Source organism: Bos indicus, chromosome 1, assembly GCF_029378745.1.
Source record: "Bos indicus isolate NIAB-ARS_2022 breed Sahiwal x Tharparkar chromosome 1, NIAB-ARS_B.indTharparkar_mat_pri_1.0, whole genome shotgun sequence".
Lineage (NCBI taxonomy): Eukaryota > Metazoa > Chordata > Mammalia > Artiodactyla > Bovidae > Bos > Bos indicus.
The window spans coordinates 101938982-101956898 of NC_091760.1; the positions used below are offsets into that span (position 1 = coordinate 101938982).

Sequence of the window (17917 nt, forward strand, 5' to 3'; positions counted from 1 at the left end):
ACAAATCCGACATCATTCACAGTAAGCTATCAAAAGGAGGTGCAGAAAGATATGATTCTAGAGAGGTATGGATGAACCAGGTTATACTTTTGCAAATTCCATCAGTTATGGATTATATTCTAAGATTACCATGTGGAAACATTTTGTTTGTTTAAATCAGGGAATAATGCTTATCGACTTTGAATTTTAGTAAGATCATTTTGTTTGCAAAGGAGAGAATGATCTAATGAGTCAGAAAGGTGAAAGGGAGAATAATTTGGAAACATGTCACAATCACTCGGAGCAGAGGCAGCATAGTAATGGTCTCAATTAGCAGGGTTTCATTGGAAATGAAAAGACTTGGTAGAAGATGGCTTTGAGGGCTTCAGTGGACATCAGTCAAATTGTTTGGTGATTACTTAGGTATGGAGAGAGAAGTAAAGTAAATCAAGGAATGTTACCTGGTTTTCTGACTTGACTAGCCAGGGTCTTTTACTGAATTTGAAGCATGTGGAAGATAGGGTTAGATTGATGAGTTCAGTCATTTGTACGCTGAATTAGTGCTCAGGACACATCTATGGGGATATGTTGAGTAGGCACTTGGATATAAATAATAATTTAATTAATCAAACTGGATGTGATCACTAAGATATTTTATGTAGAATGAGAAGCCTATTAGGTGTAGGACCTGACAATCTCCAATGTTAGTCCAATGTTAGGGAGGAAGAAAAGGTAAAGATGCCTACAATTTAGAGTAAGAAGGAATGACTAGAAAATTAGAAGGAAAAAATAAGAAATTTGTGGTGTTTATAAAGGCAATGAAAATTAGTTTTCAAAGAGAAATGTGAACAATTGTTGAGCAGGGGCTAAAAATATGACCTTTATAGTTAATAATTTAGGTCATTGGGTCATCTGTGCTGTATTTTAGATCTTCCAGAATCATATGAAGATAGATCAAGTCTGCATATCCCATCTGCCTATATACATATGACTGTGCAAGCATCGAGTTAAATATTCAAAACACATGACAAGCCATATTATGTCACTAAGGAATGTAACCTTGTTTAATAATCTCTTTGAAAATATATTTTTGTTCCTTTAATAATCTATACTGACAAATATACTAATCATATTACTACTTTTCCCAAACCTTCAAACCCCATAAACTGTTCTTTCTGGGATTCCAAAATTCACTACCATTTCAACTTCTTGAATATTTCCTTAACTCCGGCTTTGAATGATGTCTGGTGGATTCTAAAGATTCTATTTCACCTTCAGTCTGTTCAACTGATGGCTGTTTTTATTTCACTATTCTTGTACCACAGAGTTGTATTTATATCCACCTGACTAGTAGTTACCATTTTTAAAACACTACTTCTCCCTCCTCTCTCACAATATTTCAATTTACTTGAAGCAGATTCGGTCAGACTATATTGCACTATGCTATCCACTCCCCGTTTTTGCTGTATCATCCTCTTAAATTCTGGTGAATCCTATTCATTCATTGGAGATTTTTAGCATCTAGCTTACTTTCCTTCTGTCTACCGTAAGTCATATAGGCACTTTTAATCATTTTAGTGTTCATACTAATAACCTATCCAATGTTTTGACTCCTTTATCTCAATATTTCTCATTATCAAGAATCAAAACTTTATGTCTAAATATATAATTGTGGGCTTCTCTGGTGGCTCAGTGGTAAAGAATCTGCCTACAATGCAGGAGACATGGGTTTGATCCCTTGGTCAGGAAGATCCTCTGGAGAAGGGAATGACAACCCACTCCGATATTCTTGACTGGGAAATATGGACAGAAGAGCCTTGCGGGCTACAGTTCACGGGGTCTCAAAGAGTAGAACACGACCAAGCAACTAACACTTTCACTTTCATCTCATCTCTAAACGTTAGTGATTCAAAACTCAGCTCTTGACATGTTGTCTTTTCTCTACGTATTTATTCCATAGATGATACCACGCAGTTTCGTACCCACCATCTACATGTGAATGGCTTTCAAAGTTATATCTGCAGCCCAGATCTTTGCCTGAACCCCTGGACATAATGTACCTATCCACTTAAATATATAGTACCATAAACTTTTTATAGCCATAGTTTTCTTTTAATATTTCCTTCCAAGGTTTTGCCATTTCAGGTAAAAACCACTCCATTATTCTACTTTCTTATGCCCCAAACTTCAAGAACTATGTTGCTGTCTCCCTCATCATTCCCCACATCCAGTTCAGTGAATTCTGTTAACTTGACCTTTAAAAAAGTAACCAATCACGCATTTCCCTGGTTGCCCAGGGCTTAAGAATCCACCTTGCAATGCAAGGGACACCGGTTTGATCCTTGGTCTGGGAAAATTCCACATGCTGTGGAGCAACTAAACCTGTGTGCCACAACTACTGAACCCTCACTCTAGAGCCCACGCTGTGCAACAAGAGAATCCACAGCAATGGGAAAACCTTGCACCTCAAGGAAAAGTATCCCTCGCTCACTCCAACTAGAGAAAGCCTATGCATAGCAACAAGGACCCACCACAGTCAAAAAATAAAAATAAATAAATAAATCTTTTTTTTTTAATGTAGCCAATCAGAATTCTCATCAAGAGTGCACACTGTTTACAATTACTAATGTCCATTCAGTTCAGTTCAGTTCAGTTCAGTTGCTCAGTCGTGTCCGACTCTTTGTGACCCCATGAATTGCAGCACGCCAGATCTCCCTGTCCATCACCAACTCCCGGAGTTCACTCAGACTCACGTCCATTGAGTCAGTGATGCCATCCAGCCACCTCATCCTCTGTCGTCCCCTTCTCCTCTTGCCCCCAGTCCCTCCCAGCATCAGAGTCTTTTCCAATGAGTCAACTCTTCACATGAGGTGGCCAAAGTACTGGAGTTTCAGCTTTAGCATCAGTCCTTCCAAAGAAATCCCAGGGCTGATCTCCTTCAGAATGGACTGGTTGGATCTCCTTGCAGTCCAAGGGACTCTCAAGAGTCTTCTCCAACACCACAGTTCAAAAGCATCAATTCTTTGGTGCTCAGCCTTCTTCACAGTCCAACTCTCACATCCATACATGACCACAGGAAAAACCATAGCCTTGACTAGATGGACTTTTGTTGGCAAAGTAATGTCTCTGTTTTTGAATATGCTATCTAGGTTGGTCATAACTTTTCTTCCAAGGAGTAAGCGCCTTTTAATTTCATGGCTGCAGTCACCATCTGTAGTGATTTTGGAGCCCAGAAAAATAAAGTCTGACACTGTTTCCACTGTATCCCCATCTATTTCCCATGAAGTGATGGGACCAGATGCCATGATCTTCGTTTTCTAATGTTGAGCGTTAAGCCAATTTTTCACTCTCCACTTTCACTTTCATCAAGAGGCTTTTTAGTTCCTCTTTAGTTTCTGCCGTAAGGGTGGTGTCATCTGCATATCTGAGGTTATTGATCTGTCTCCCGGCAATCTTGATTCCAGCTTGTGTTTCTTCTAGTCCAGCGTTTCTCATGATGTACTCTGCATATAAGTTAATGTCTATTACATATCTTTTAATCTAAAATAGTCTTAAATATAGTCTGGCATTTGTGTACTCGTCATGTCCAACTCGTTGTGACCCCCTGGACTGTGGCCCACCAATCCCTTCTGTCTATGGGATTTCCCTGGCAAGAATACTGGAGTGGGTTGCCATTTCCTTATCCTGGGGATCTTCCCAACTCAGGGATCAAACCCAGGTCTACTTCTTTGCAGGCAGATGCTCTAATGTCTGAGCTATGAGGAATAGCAGTCTGGCTGGCTATTAGGTGATTAAAAAATCGTTGTTAAATTTATTAGGTATTACAGTGTTTTGGATAAATAGAAACAATGTCTTTTTTGAGAGGAGGAAGATGCATCCTGAATTGATTAGGTGAAGAATGTGATGTCTCTACTATAGCATAAAACAAACAAATAAATAGAAAGAATTAGAATATATGCAGAAATTAACCAGTCTTGGCTACTTCCACTGCTACTACTTAGGCTCAAACCAACCTCATCCCATAGCTGTGAAAAGAAGGGAAGTGAAGGAGGAAAGGAAAGATATAAGCATCTGAATGCAGAGTTCCAAAGAATAGCAAGGAGAGATAAGAAAGCCTTCCTCAGAGATCAATGCAAGAAATAGAGGAAAACAATAAAATGGGAAAGACTAGAGATCTCTTCAAGAAAATTAGAGATACCAAGGGAACATTTCATGCAAAGATGGGCTCAATAAAGGACAGAAATGGTAGGGACCTAACAGAAGCAGAAGATACTAAGAAGAGGTGGCAAGAATAAACAGAAGAACTGTACAAAGATGTTTATGACCCAGATAATCATTATGGTGTGATCACTCACCTAGAGCCAGACGTCTTGGAATGTGAAGTGAAGTGGGCCTTAGAAAGCATCACTACGAACAAAGCTAGTGGAGGTGATGGAATTCCAGTTGAGCTATTCCAAATCCTGAAAGATGACGCTGTGAAAGTGCTTCACTCAATATGCCAGCAAATTGGGAAAACTCAGCAGTGGCCACAGGACTGGAAGAGATCAGTTTTCATTCCAATCCCAAAGAAAGGCAATGCCAAAGAATGCTCGAACTACTGCACAATTGCACTCATCTCACACGCTAGTAAAGTCATGCTCAAAATTCTCCAAGCCAGGCTTCAGCAATACATGAACCATGAACTTCCAGATGTTCAAGCTGGTTTTAGAGAAGGCAGAAGAACCAGAGATCAAATTGCCAACATCCACTGGATCCTTGAAAAAGCAAGAGAGTTCCAGAAAAACATCTATTTCTGCTTTATTGACCATGCCAAAGCCTTTGACTGTGTGGATCACAATAAACTGTGGAAAATTCTGAAAGAGATGGGCATACCAGACCACCTGACCTGCCTCTTGAGAAACCTGTATGCAGGTCAGGAAGCAACAGTTAGAACTGGACATGGAACAACAGACTGGTTCCAAATAGGAAAAGGAGTACGTCAAGGCTGTATATTGTCACCCTGCTTATTTAATTTATATGCAGAGTACATCATGACAAATGCTGGGCTGGAAGAAGCACAAGCTGGAATCAAGATTGCCAGGAGAAATATCAATAACCTCAGATATGCACATGACACCACCCTTATGGCAGAAAGTGAAGAAGAACTAAAAAGCCTCTTGATGAAAGTGAAAGAGGAGAGTGAAGAAGTTGGCTTAAAGCTCAACATTCAGAAAACTAAGATCATGGCATCTGGTCCCATCACTTCATGGCAAATAGATGTGGAAACAGTGGCTAACTTTATTTTTCTGGGCTCCAAAATCACGGCAGATGGTGATTGCAGCCATGAAATTAAAAGACACTTGCTCCTTTGAAAGAAAGTTATGACCAACCTACACAGCATATTAAAAAGCAGAGACATTACTTTGACAACAAAGGTCCATCTAGTCAAGGCTATGGTTTCCAGTGGTCATGTATGGATGTGAGAGTTGGACTATAAAGAAGACTGAGTGCCAAAGAATTGATGCTATTGAACTGTGGTGTTGGAGAAAACTCTTGAGAGTCCCTTGGACTGCAAGGAGATCCAACCAGTCCATCCTAAAGGAGATCAGTCCTGGGTGTTCATTGGTAGGACTGATGTTGAAGCTGAAACTCCAATCCTTTGGCCACCTGATGTGAAGAGTTGACTCATTTGAAAAGACCCTCATGCTGGGAAAAATTGAGGACAGGAGGAGAAGGAGACGACAGAGGATGAGCTAGTTGGCATCACCAACTCGATGGACATAGGTTTGGCTGGAATCCGGGAGTTGGTGATGGACAGGGAGGCCTGGTGTGCTGTGGTTCATGGGTTTGCAAAGAGTCAGACATGACTGAGTGACTGAACTGAACTGAACTGAACATGTATTTTTGCATTAGCCTCCTGTCTGGTATCTATTTTCTGTGTTTGTTCAACTCCTATCTGTTCTCAATGTAGCAGCCAAAAGAAGCTATTAAGTTTATCAGGACATGTTAAGTCTTTTGTTCAAAGTGCTTCATTTATTTTCATCTTACTCAGAATAAAATGAAGTATTTTACACTGGTTTATAGGCCCCTTGAATAATCTCTTCTCCAACTTCATCTCCCCTACCTTTACCACCTCCATTCCACACCAGCCACACTGATTTCCCTTCTGTTTTGAACTTCCAGGGTAAACTCCCATTCTAGATATAGTCAGGAGATTTGCACGGAGTTTCCTTCAGTGGTCTCTTTTCCTCCTTCTCTAGAGAAGCATGTGAATATAGCTTTCATTTTCTTCAGTTCAATCCAAAATCACCTTTTCAATAGAGACTTTCCTGGTCACCTTACCATATTTTCAACTTTCTGCATACTAAATATCTCCTTCTTAGTTTCTTTTTTCCCCTGAGTTTGTACTATTTAACTGGTTGATCTTATATACCCTCTCTTTATTTCTCTCACCAAAATACTAGCTCCAGAAGAAAAAAGAGTTTTATTTATTTTGTTCAGAACTGTATAATCCAGTACCTGGAACATACTTACACACATAATAAGCAATAAATAATTGCTCAATAGTGAATAATTGAATAATTAAGTGGATTATTTTTATCTTCCCTGTATTTATAGCTTTCCAGAGCTTTAAATCTCTTCCCTCCTCCTTTCCTATGTGCTTCCCTAAGTAAGATTATCTTATCTCTATGATGTTAAACATCATATATACACTCTTGTGATTTTTCTTTATATCTCTGTAAATATCTCCTATATTTACAAAAGTTACTTAAAACCAAAACCTTTGCTCACTAGGAATCCTTACATTTTCCATTGCATATCAGCAAATTCTATAAGCTCAATCTTCAAAATATATCAGAAGCTAACTCAGATAATACTATTCTCAGTTAAAAACCTAATCTATGTCAGGAGTGTGACTGGGTTTCCTACAATAGCCAGCCTCCCTGGTTCCACCACTGCCTCTCTATAGTTTATTCTCCTCAATGTGGTTGCAATTATCTTTCCAAGATGTAAGTTAGATTTTATCACTGCCTAGATAATAACTCTCCAGTGACTTCTTATTTTATATAGAATAAGATCCAAATTTCTTATTGTCTAAAACAGCCTATATGACATGTTCTTTGTCTACCTTGGTTAAAATTTTCTCCCTGCTCACTATACTTGTCAATGTAGTCTCCTTGATACAAGTTATTTGTATGGATAACTAGTCTCTGAGAAGTTGAAGAATTCCATGTAAGTTTAACCCATTTTAGTAGTAGATTCTGGTCACAAAACCTGTGGTTACAAATCAAATATTATGTGTTCCCTTGGATTGTAATGTCACACTGGGACCAGGTTGAGGACATCCACTGAATTAGATAAAGCGAAAAGTATGTACTTTTGTGGAGGTTAAACATAGTGTGGCCTCACTGAGTTGAAGGGAGAGGTAGAATGCTAAATATAGGTTTATACACAGTGGCTGAGATTTCATCACTAGGGTCAAACAAAGTGCTTTGGATGAAGAATATGGAGACAGGCAGGTGAGTTCACTACATACTGGAACAATTAAAACAGAGTGGGTAAATTTGTTAAGAAGTGAATAGAGGCAGAAAGGAAATTTAAGCTTGGAACCATGAACCTTATAAAAGGCTATACCTGGGGAACCCAGAATCTGAATGGCAATTTGATTTCTTACTTACTACAAACCTTTGAGTAGCAAGGTCTTATTTGCCTCTGGAATATTGAGTCACAGTGATAGCGCTTTTAATGATAGAGAATAGGACATCCATCTTCATCAAAGTTTCTAGATAGGTACATGCAATTTTTAAAAGTCCTGCAAATAAGTCTGGCATGATTCCAGATGGATGTGTCTCCTAATTACCACTATTTCCTTCTACCCTTATTTCCCTTTCCATTGAGAATCGCTGATTTATGTTATAAGAAGCAGAAATATTTTAAATTATTTTTCAAACTACATCAATCAGGAAAGGTTAAAAATATAACAGAAAATGATGGCAGTAGCTAAAGAGACACAGAGTAAAAAATAAATATATATTTAAATTAAAAGCTATATTATGGATAATTGTCATCATTGCACAGATAATGTAAATTACTGGTATGTGAGTGTCTGAAAGAATGTACCTTCCAAAAAAGAGTTGTGTTGACAATATTTAAAAGTACAAATACATTTAAAAGATGCAGTGCTTTTAATTACTTTTCAATCCTGAACATATTGAAATAAATGATGCTGAAAATCTAAACACATACTTTAGTATGAACTTATTTTACCTCCACAAAAAATTTTTATAGAGGCCTTTTTTTAAGGCCTCTAACAAACAATGATGCATCAGAAATAGCATGACCTTTAGACAAACACATAGTTGAATTTTGAAAACCATGTTTACCACAGAGTTGCCAAGGTAATTAATTCTGTGTCTCTGTTTCCTGAATAAAACCTATCTCACATCTTAATTGGCAAATCTTGTCCAATAACTTGTGGATCCTACCGTGAGAAGTTGCAAACAGCAGCCAGCACGACTCCGGTGGTTACAGGATAGTGTGGGTTTTGCCTTCGCCACTGCCGCCATCTTCCTCTTCATCATCATAGATTCAATTCATTAAATATTTTATTCAGATTCAAATATTTCTGTGAAATAATGTATAAATATTTCATATTTAATTTACAACTACTCTACATAAAATGCATTAATATCCCTATATTACAAATCAACTAACAATTGAAGAATTTAGGCAAATTGCTCAAGATCGTGAGCTTCCCAGATGGCGCTACTAGTAAAGAATCTGCCTGCCAAAGCAGGGGACATAAGAGATCCAGGTTGGATCCCTGGGTCCTGAAGACCCCCTAGAGAAAGGAATGGTAACCCATTCCAGCATTCTTGCCTGGAAAATCCCATGGACAGGGGCGCCTGGTGGGCTACAGTCCTAGGGTTGCAAAGTCAGACAGTGAAGCCACTTACCATTCATGCATGTCATGAACCACACAACCAGTAAAATTTTAAACAAATACTTTCCCACCTCATTTTATGATATTAAAATTCTCTTTAAATTATGATACCTGCAATAACACTTTAATACTAGTATCAAAGCAAAAACAAAAACACCTTTGAAACATAAGATTATATTGTTGGCAGAAATATTTGTCTTCTTTAAAAATCTACCATTTTCTATGCAGAAAATAAACATTTATCTCACCTCTCAGATTAAGGATATTTTAATAACTTTAATTTCAAAAATCATATTTATATTGCTAAGTCACTTCAGTCGTGTCCGACTCTATGCGACCCCATAGACAGCAGCCCACCAGGCTCCCCCGTCCCTGGGATTCTCCAGGCAAGAACACTGGAGTGGGTTGCCATTTCCTTCTCCAATACATGAAGGTGAAAAGTGAAGGTAGAGTCGCTCAGTCCTGTCTGACTCTGAGCGACCCCATGGACTTCAGTCTACCGGGCTCCTCCATCCATGGGATTTTCCAGGCAAGAGTATTGGAGTGGGGTGCCATCACCTTCTCCAATATTATATAGGTTTCATAATTTATATTTCAGGTTTCATAGTTCTGTAGTCATGTAAATTGTTGACAATATGTCTCATCATAACAAGATAAAGATATCTGTAGCTCTAATCATAAAACAATACAATTTAATAGGAAAGGTATTTTTAATCTTTCATTACCTTAATATTTTTGCATAAAATTCATGAAATAGTGTCCAAGGAAACCTGTATTAAATTAACAAATTATTACATCATACTTCCTTAGTGAAATAATTATCTTTGTAGTTTTTGTTATTGTCCATCTGCCACGGACATAAGAAATAGAATCTTGTGAGTGACTTAACTGTAATTCTCAAGTCATTCGGAAGTCATATTCATCACTGTCACTGAGAAGAGTCCAGAAGGTATTGCCTGGGCTGTATTTAGCATCTATGAGAATTGCACAATCCATTGCTTCTCATGTTTGTCTTTCTAGGTAAAAGCCAGAAAGCTGTAGCCAAGAACCAGTGCTGGAAAGAAGGTTTACTTTCATTACCCGTCCTCAATTTGTTTCACTTCTCCTTTCCATGACGCAGTAGCCAGTTCTGAATTATTGCATGCTCTTTAAAGACATTTGGCCATACTGCTTATCTTTTCTTCATAGTAAATATAAGTACCTGAATTTTTATTTTATTTTAGTACCTGAATTTTTGATAATGTTACTTTACTTCTAGTCCATCTTCACTCATTAAATTAATAAATCTCTGTGATCAGGAACTTTATCAGTCTTGTCACTGCTATATCCATTGCCCATGGAGTTCCTGCTGCACATTGGGCAATAAAATTCAGTAAGTGAATGACAAACAACTTCCTTAAAAAAAAATAGATTTGACATTTTATTGTGGATTAAGGAAAATTCAACATAACATTGGCTATCATGTGACACATCTCCAGATAAGAAAACCTCATTGTCTCAGGAAGGAAGAGATTATCTTTAGTCTGGAGGACAAAAAGAGGTGTTTGGGTGAGGAGATGAATGTATCTGGCTTCAAGTAAAACAAAGATGTGTCAAATTGTCATAAAGAGAATTTGGATATATTCTTTGTGGACATAAACCAGGGAATCTTTGGGTAAAATTCATAGATATGTCAATTTAGCTTAGCATTAAAAAAAGCCCCAAACTACTCTTTGATAAAAAGTGAAAAATAGCTGCAGTGCCTGGAATTCTGGAAGGGCTTTAATACAAATATGTTTTATCAACTAGAGTTAATAATGAATAAAGTTGTCGGGATTTGGAATGAACTTTTCCAGAATCTGACACACACCCCATGATGTAAAACGAACAAACAAGAAGACCTTTAAGCAGATATTTTATGCAGAATGAAATACTGAATAGGAGATGAAACAACATTACCTCACGGAAATTTCAACTTTATTTAAAGATCATAATATTTATCTCTGAGTAAAAAAAAAAGTTAAAATTATTTAATTAATAAAAAAGCTAGGAAAAGTATCCAGAAAAGAGCCAAAACAATCTAAGAATAGAAAATCTTTGATTATAAAATATTTCCAACTTCATGCCAATAAAATACAAGGCTTTCAAGAGAAATAATTGAGATAAGGATATCATAAAGAGCTTTCCTCATGGCTCAGACAGTAAAGAATCTGCCCTCAATGTGGGAGATCCAGGTTCGATCCTGGGTCATGAAGATACCCTGGAGAAGGGAATGGCTACCCACTCCAGTATTCTTGCCTAGAGAATTCCATAGACAGAGGAGCCTGTTGGGCTACAGTCCATGGTGTCGCAAAGAGACAGATACAACTGAAGTGACTTAGTATGCATGCTTGCATGGGACATCATAAAAGTTTTAAATAATTGAAAATTATGAAAATGATTATTTTAATTTACTAATTAATCAATTAATATGATAAAAGAAGTATTAAAATAGCATTGTTTTTTATATGGTAGATAGCAAACATATAGATTTAATATCAGTTGGATCAAAGGATTTTACCTATTAATTGGATTATACAAAATTGATATTAAATAAGATTATTTTATTTATATAATCATGTTAATAATTAGAAATTCAGTATGCTTTGGTGCTCAGTTTGAAAAATTCATTAATCATGATTTGGGTCTATTGTGTACATATGTGTATTACAATAAAGCTTACTTAAAATATTTATTTCTCCAAAAATAATGTCACTGCTATCACTGAAGCTTAACTTGGCATATTTTTTCCTTCATCTTACTTTCCTTAGAATCAATGTCCTGTAAATAAAATCAAATATACATGGATATTTTAATTTTAGTTTGCAATGTATCATTCATCATATTACCTAAATGTGTGTGTGTGTGTTTGTGCTTTGTACTCAAAATTACATTGGGTTTTGGTACAATCAATCTAATGGTTTACTTACGTAAGCAAGCCCTCTGGTAGGAAAAATCTTCAGCAAGCCGCTTTTATTGAGTACAGACTGTGCTGGGCTACAGGAATGAACAAAACAGGCATGTTATCTACTCTCATGGAGTTTTCCAACCTAATGGAGTTGATTATTCAAACAAAGGAACCTCAAGTGAACGGTGATACAATGAAAAATGTTTGAATTCAAGAAGAAGTATTTTATATACTCAAAGTCTCCCATAAATAAAAAAACTTGCAATTAAGTTTTTATGTAAATTTCTTAGAGTATTTGATTTCCCAAGTCCCTTCTAATGTTCAAGTGTTCCCTTAAAATCAACCTATTTTAAGGATTGCATATGCTACTACAAAACTCAGTTTCCAGGACTTTTTCTTGGGATTTCCTAGGTTTATTCTTGAAACTGTGGGCTTGTTGCCATCAACTTTATGGCACAGATTAGAGCAAACCGACATGAAGAACAAAAATGGTAAAATTTGGAAGACTCAAAAGAGAAGCCAGTGTGTTTCAATTTTGGGGTTATTTTCTCATCCATGATTAATACTAAGTCTGAACTCATTAAAAGAAATATACTCTGTTGACACTTTGTAAAAGTGCATTTGAACTTAATACAGACTATTGCCCTTCTGGGATTAATATGATTGCATCCAAATGATAGCAGTTGCTCTGATGTCACTGGAAGACAGATATAGGTACAAATATAATGCATTTTCACATTAGAAATTTGGCAGATTATCTGGATGCACTTGCAAAGCTAATAAAGAAAAGAAAGAAGGCAGGAGGAAGGGAGGAAGAGAAGGAGAGAGGGAAGAAAGAAGGAAGGAGAGAGGGAAGAAAGAAGGAAGGAGGGAGGGAAGGAAGGGAGAGAGGAAACATTTTTGCTTCTCTTTAAATCAATCTAGTATTCAGTCCAGTTCATTTTTCTAGAGAGCTGGAAGAGGCTAAACATTGCCTGGTGTTTCTCTGTAACTCTCTAGCTAATTAAGCCAACCCTTCTGTTGAAACAATGCAGAGGAAAGAAGAAAGAATAATCCTCTAAACCATGAAAGCTTTGTTCATCCATCATATCAACCATCTAGTGAGAATCTTAGAGATCTTTTGTCTGGCAACCTTTTTCCCTTTCAACTGACAAACAACTGAAGCTGTGCTGTGCAACCTAATTGCTAAATGCAAACTGTGTTCTGGGAATCAATTTGTTTGCGTGATTCTATCCAAATACTTTAGTGAAGCATTTAGGAGACTGGGTTAAGTACAAAAATCTCTCTTAAATACTAATTACAATCTAAATTTTCCTATAAAATAATAGAAAATGTGCTTTAAAATGGGCACCTGACTTTTAGTTATATATTTAGAGGAAAAAAAAGAAACGATGTCTCAGCAAAGGTGAAAATGTGTTGGAACATACAGATTTGGATTAAGAAGAGTAGCATGTTTGTGTGTTTTTAAGATATTTTGAACTTTTTATTTTCCCCTTCAATATGATCGAGTTGAACAACACTGATTGAAAATCTGTGGCAATTTCTTTATTCAGTTCAGTTCAGTCACTCAGTCGTGTCCAACTCTTCATGACCCCATGAATTGCAGCACACCAGGCCCCCCGTCCATCAATTCCCGGAGTTCACTGAAACTCACATCCATCGTGTCGGTGATGCCATCCAGCCATCTCATCCTCTGTCGTCCCCTTCTCCTCCTGCCCCCAATCCCTCCCAGCATCAGAGTCTTTTCCAATGAGTCAACTTTTCACATGAGGTGGCCAAAGGATTGGAGTTTCAGCTTTAGCATCAGTCCTTCCAAAGAAATCCCAGGGCTGATCTCCTTCAGAATGGACTGGTTGGATCTCCTTGCAGTCCAAGGGACTCTCAAGAGTCTTCTCCAACACCACAGTTCAAAAGCATCAATTCTTTGGTGCTCAGCTTTCTTCACAGTCCAACTCTCACATCCATACATGACCACAGGAAAAAACATAGCCTTGACTAGACGGACCTTGGTTGGCAAAGTAATGTCTCTGCTCTTGAATATGCTATCTAGGTTGGTCATAACTTTCCTTCTAAGGAGTAAACGTCTTTTAATTTCATGGCTGCAATCACCATCTGCAGTGATTTTGGAGCCCAAAAAAATAAAGTCTGAGACTGTTTCCACTGTTTCCCCATCTATTTCTTTATTAAGTGCTAGTAAAAAATAAAAATGAAAAGATCAGACAAGGTTCTAACAGTCAAGAAGTCTTACCTTTTATGAAATGTTCAGCTTTTAGACCAAAAGTTTTTTCTTACTTCCCAGGCATCCATTTCATAGTGCCTATCTATCTATATTATATAATAATTGGCCTCTGCTTATTGCTAGAGCTGAAACCTCATCCCATGTTCTGAATGCCTCCAGTTACTACAGTTACTAATTATTTTTAAAGTTAGAAGATGATGTGCAGCTAAATATATCTCATCTTCCTAATGGCATTTTTTTAACTGAAATGTAATTTGTTCCTTTTTATTAGTGCTGACTGAAAATAAATCTTCCTCTTTTCTTCCTTCCCCAGAAAGTTTAGATTATTGGTGTATTTTGCCTTTTGATCAAATTTGGTAGCAGGATTATTTAATTTATATATTTCTATGGGACTCTTTAGTTCCCTCTTTTATCTTGCCTTCTCTTTTCTCTTCTCTTTCTCTTATAAAAATTCTGAATTCCTATTTCCCTGTGAAGTTGAGAATATATCCCAATTCACTAGTTAAGAATAATGAGATAATAAAATTTAAGAACCAACTTGACCATGGATCCTGTTTATGTAGTATATTTAGAAGGAAGAAATAATTTTTAGAGAATTGCTGAATTATTGCAAACTTTTACAGTGTACTAGTTCAATCCTGCCACCCTGGGTACCCATATTCCTGCCTTGAAAAACAAACCTGTCGAAGTAAGGAGGAAACTTAAATTCATGAAGCTAGGGAATGGTTCTTCAGTAATTACTTCTTTCATTTCCACAGTTTTCAATGAAAATGTCAGGAGATGGGGAAACAAGTACCAAAAGTGAACTAAATTAAGACATTTGCATTAAAATATAATCCAAATTGCAAGTGATCCACTTATAAAAAATGCTGTATGCCCAAGTAAATTGTTATAAACTCTATATTGCTTTAGTAACATTTTTTTTTTTTTGACCTTATTACCTCCAGGGAGAAAACAGTACAGTCATAAAAACCTTTCTGATAATGTATAGTGCATCTGGATGGAAGAAATAAGACTTGAAAGAGTTGAGATTCAGTCTGTGAACAGGCTTAAGAGTAACTCATACACATTGCGACCTTCCATTAGCTCATGTAGGACTTTGAAGTGAAATGTATTATTGCTTTAGGCACTTGAAGAATCAATGTACATCTTGGGGTTTTTATTCTTGAAAGAGTAATGTTTACCATACATTTTTATTCATCTTAACCCAAGAGAATAAAGTGAATTTCTCTTTTCATATAGTACTGTGAAAAATATTTAATAGCTCATATTGAATTAATTCAAAATATATCCAAAGTAATGAAGGTTATTCACTTAGTTCTCATTTCAACAAGCATTTATTGAGCATATACTTTTTGCTCAGGATTATTTCAGGTACTGAGCATACAAAAATAAATAAGATATGATTTATTTCAGAGCTCAATATATAATTGTTATTATGTAATTTGGCACTGTTACAGTGAATTGCAATAATATGCTACTATGATATATTTTAATCTTTATGTAAATGATATTTGCTCAATTGGTTTTGGCTTCCTTAATATTTGGGCTTTCCAAGTGGCTCAGCAGTAAAGAATCTGCCTGCAGGCCAGGAGACCTGGGTTCCATCCATGGGTCAGGAAGATCCCCTGGAGAAGGACATGGCAACTTGTCTGGAGAATCCCATGGACAGAGGATCCTGATGGGCTACAGTCCATAGGGTCACAAAGAGTTAGACATGACTGAAGAGACTTCGCATACACACAGGTACATCCTAAATATTTAAGTTGTGTAATACACACACACACACACACACATATATATATGTAATATACAATAATCAGAAGACAGATTAACCAGAATGTATACATTTGCATGTATATTTTTGAAGAAAACTAGTTTACATTATTTCATTCATCATTGGAGCTTCATCATGGAAGCTTGTAGAAAATCATGAGATTCAGGATAAGAAGTTTTATAAAACTAATTAGCCTAGGCTATAACCTTATAAATTAAAATGCAATCAGTATCCTTAAATTACTGGAATGCATTTATGAATTAATAGTTGTTTTAATATAATTCAGTGGTTATTAGACAATTTTATTTGGTTATATAATTAAGAATAATTGTTATAATTTATTTAATTTAAGAAAGCTATCTTTGGGTCAGTTTTTAAATTGTTCAGATTTTCAAACACTTAAACACAATTAGTAGTGCAACCTGATCAATTTTACAAATGTTACAGTCACAGAAATTCTTCTGGAAGGAATCAAAAAACTACTTCAAAATATATTTAATGCTTATTTTTATCCTAATAAGTTTACCATATGCAAGATGATATGGAGAATATGACCTTGCAATAAACAAGATGGTATTTACCCTTTTCTGTTTGTTATCCTTTTCTGTTTCACCTGTGTCTCCATGTTTACTTAAAATAATAGATTCTGTTGGGAATACACATTCCTTTTTATATGCTTAAATATGAAGAGTAAATTTGTTTACTATATGAAAATTGCTTTGTCTGTTCTTTATATAAATATGTCAGTATAATAGAAGCAACATGTGAACTGTTTCAAGTACTGCTCCCACTACTAATCATGATACTCACTGAATGTCTCCTTTTTTGAGCTCAATTTTGCTCAGTTGCTTCCTGATTTTTTTTCTAAGGGTCCTAAATCTGAACATCTCACTTTTAAAATATAGATCCTTTAGGCACAGGCTATATGCTATATTATCAATTGTTTTTATTAAATGCTGAATTGCTATGGTAAAAAAAGAATAGTGTACATGTAAGGGGCATGTAAAAACTGTTGCATGGTGTCTTACAGCCATAGTGAAAATTTATTTGATGCAGAGTTTCACATTATTTAGCTTAGCATGTAGGACACTCAGCTGGTGTCAAAGACTTTCTTATTGTTGTGAAAGGGTGGGGGAGTCTTGTGGGACTGAGTCCTTTTCTGTTGGATCTGATGCTCTGTCCAGGTAGTATCAGAATTGAATTAAATTGTAGAACACTCAGGTGGTGTCAGACTAGCTTATTGTCTTGAGAAAAGTGTTCACACAGTTAATGTCTAAAAGGGTCAGTAGTGAAGTGTTCTATGTGATAGAAAAGGAGACTAACAGGAAAGAAATATACGGTAAAGAAAAGCTGCATTTTTCCCCCTGCATAGGAAGGGGAAAATCTGACATTCTTCCTAAAGACCTGGGAAGAGTTGAACTCATGTTATTTTCCTCCAAGTATGCTCTTCTGGATGAGTTATAAGCTGGAATTAAGATAGGCATGAGAAACATCAACAATCTTAGATATGCAGATGATATCACTCTGATGGCAGAAAGCCAAGAGGTACTAAAGACCCTCTTGATAAGGGTGAAGGAGGAGAGTGAAAGGACTGGCATAAGACTAAATATTAAAAAACCAAAATCATGGCATCCCAGCCTCATTACTGCATGGCAAATAAAAGGGGAAAAGGTGGAAGTAGTGACAGATTTCTTCTCAGGCTCCAAAATCACTGTGGACGGTGATTGCAGCCATGAAATCAGAAGACGATTCCTTCTTGGCAGGAAAGGGATGACAAACCTGTTTAAAAGCAGAGACATTACTCCTCTGACAAAGGTCTATATAGTTAAGGCTATGGTCTTCCCAGTGGTCATGTACAGTTGTAAGAGCTGGACTGTAAAGAAGGCAGAATGCCAAATAATTGATGCCTTTGGACTCTGCTGCTGGAGAAGACTCTTAAAAGTTCCTTAATCAGCAAGGAGATCAAACCAGTCTATCTTAAGGGAGATCAACCCTGAATATTCCCTGGAAGGACTGATGCTGAAGCTGAAGCTGAAGCTGAAGCTTAAGCTCAAGTATTCTGTTCATCTGATG

The 17917-nt window shown here is 36.6% G+C and overlaps 1 protein-coding gene across 2 annotated transcripts in view; it reads left to right on the forward strand.

Moving 5' to 3' along the window:
• The window catches only part of BCHE (butyrylcholinesterase), a 78618-nt gene that overhangs the window by 39811 nt on the left and 20890 nt on the right, over positions 1-17917 (forward strand). The gene's annotated exons all lie outside the window — the stretch shown is intronic.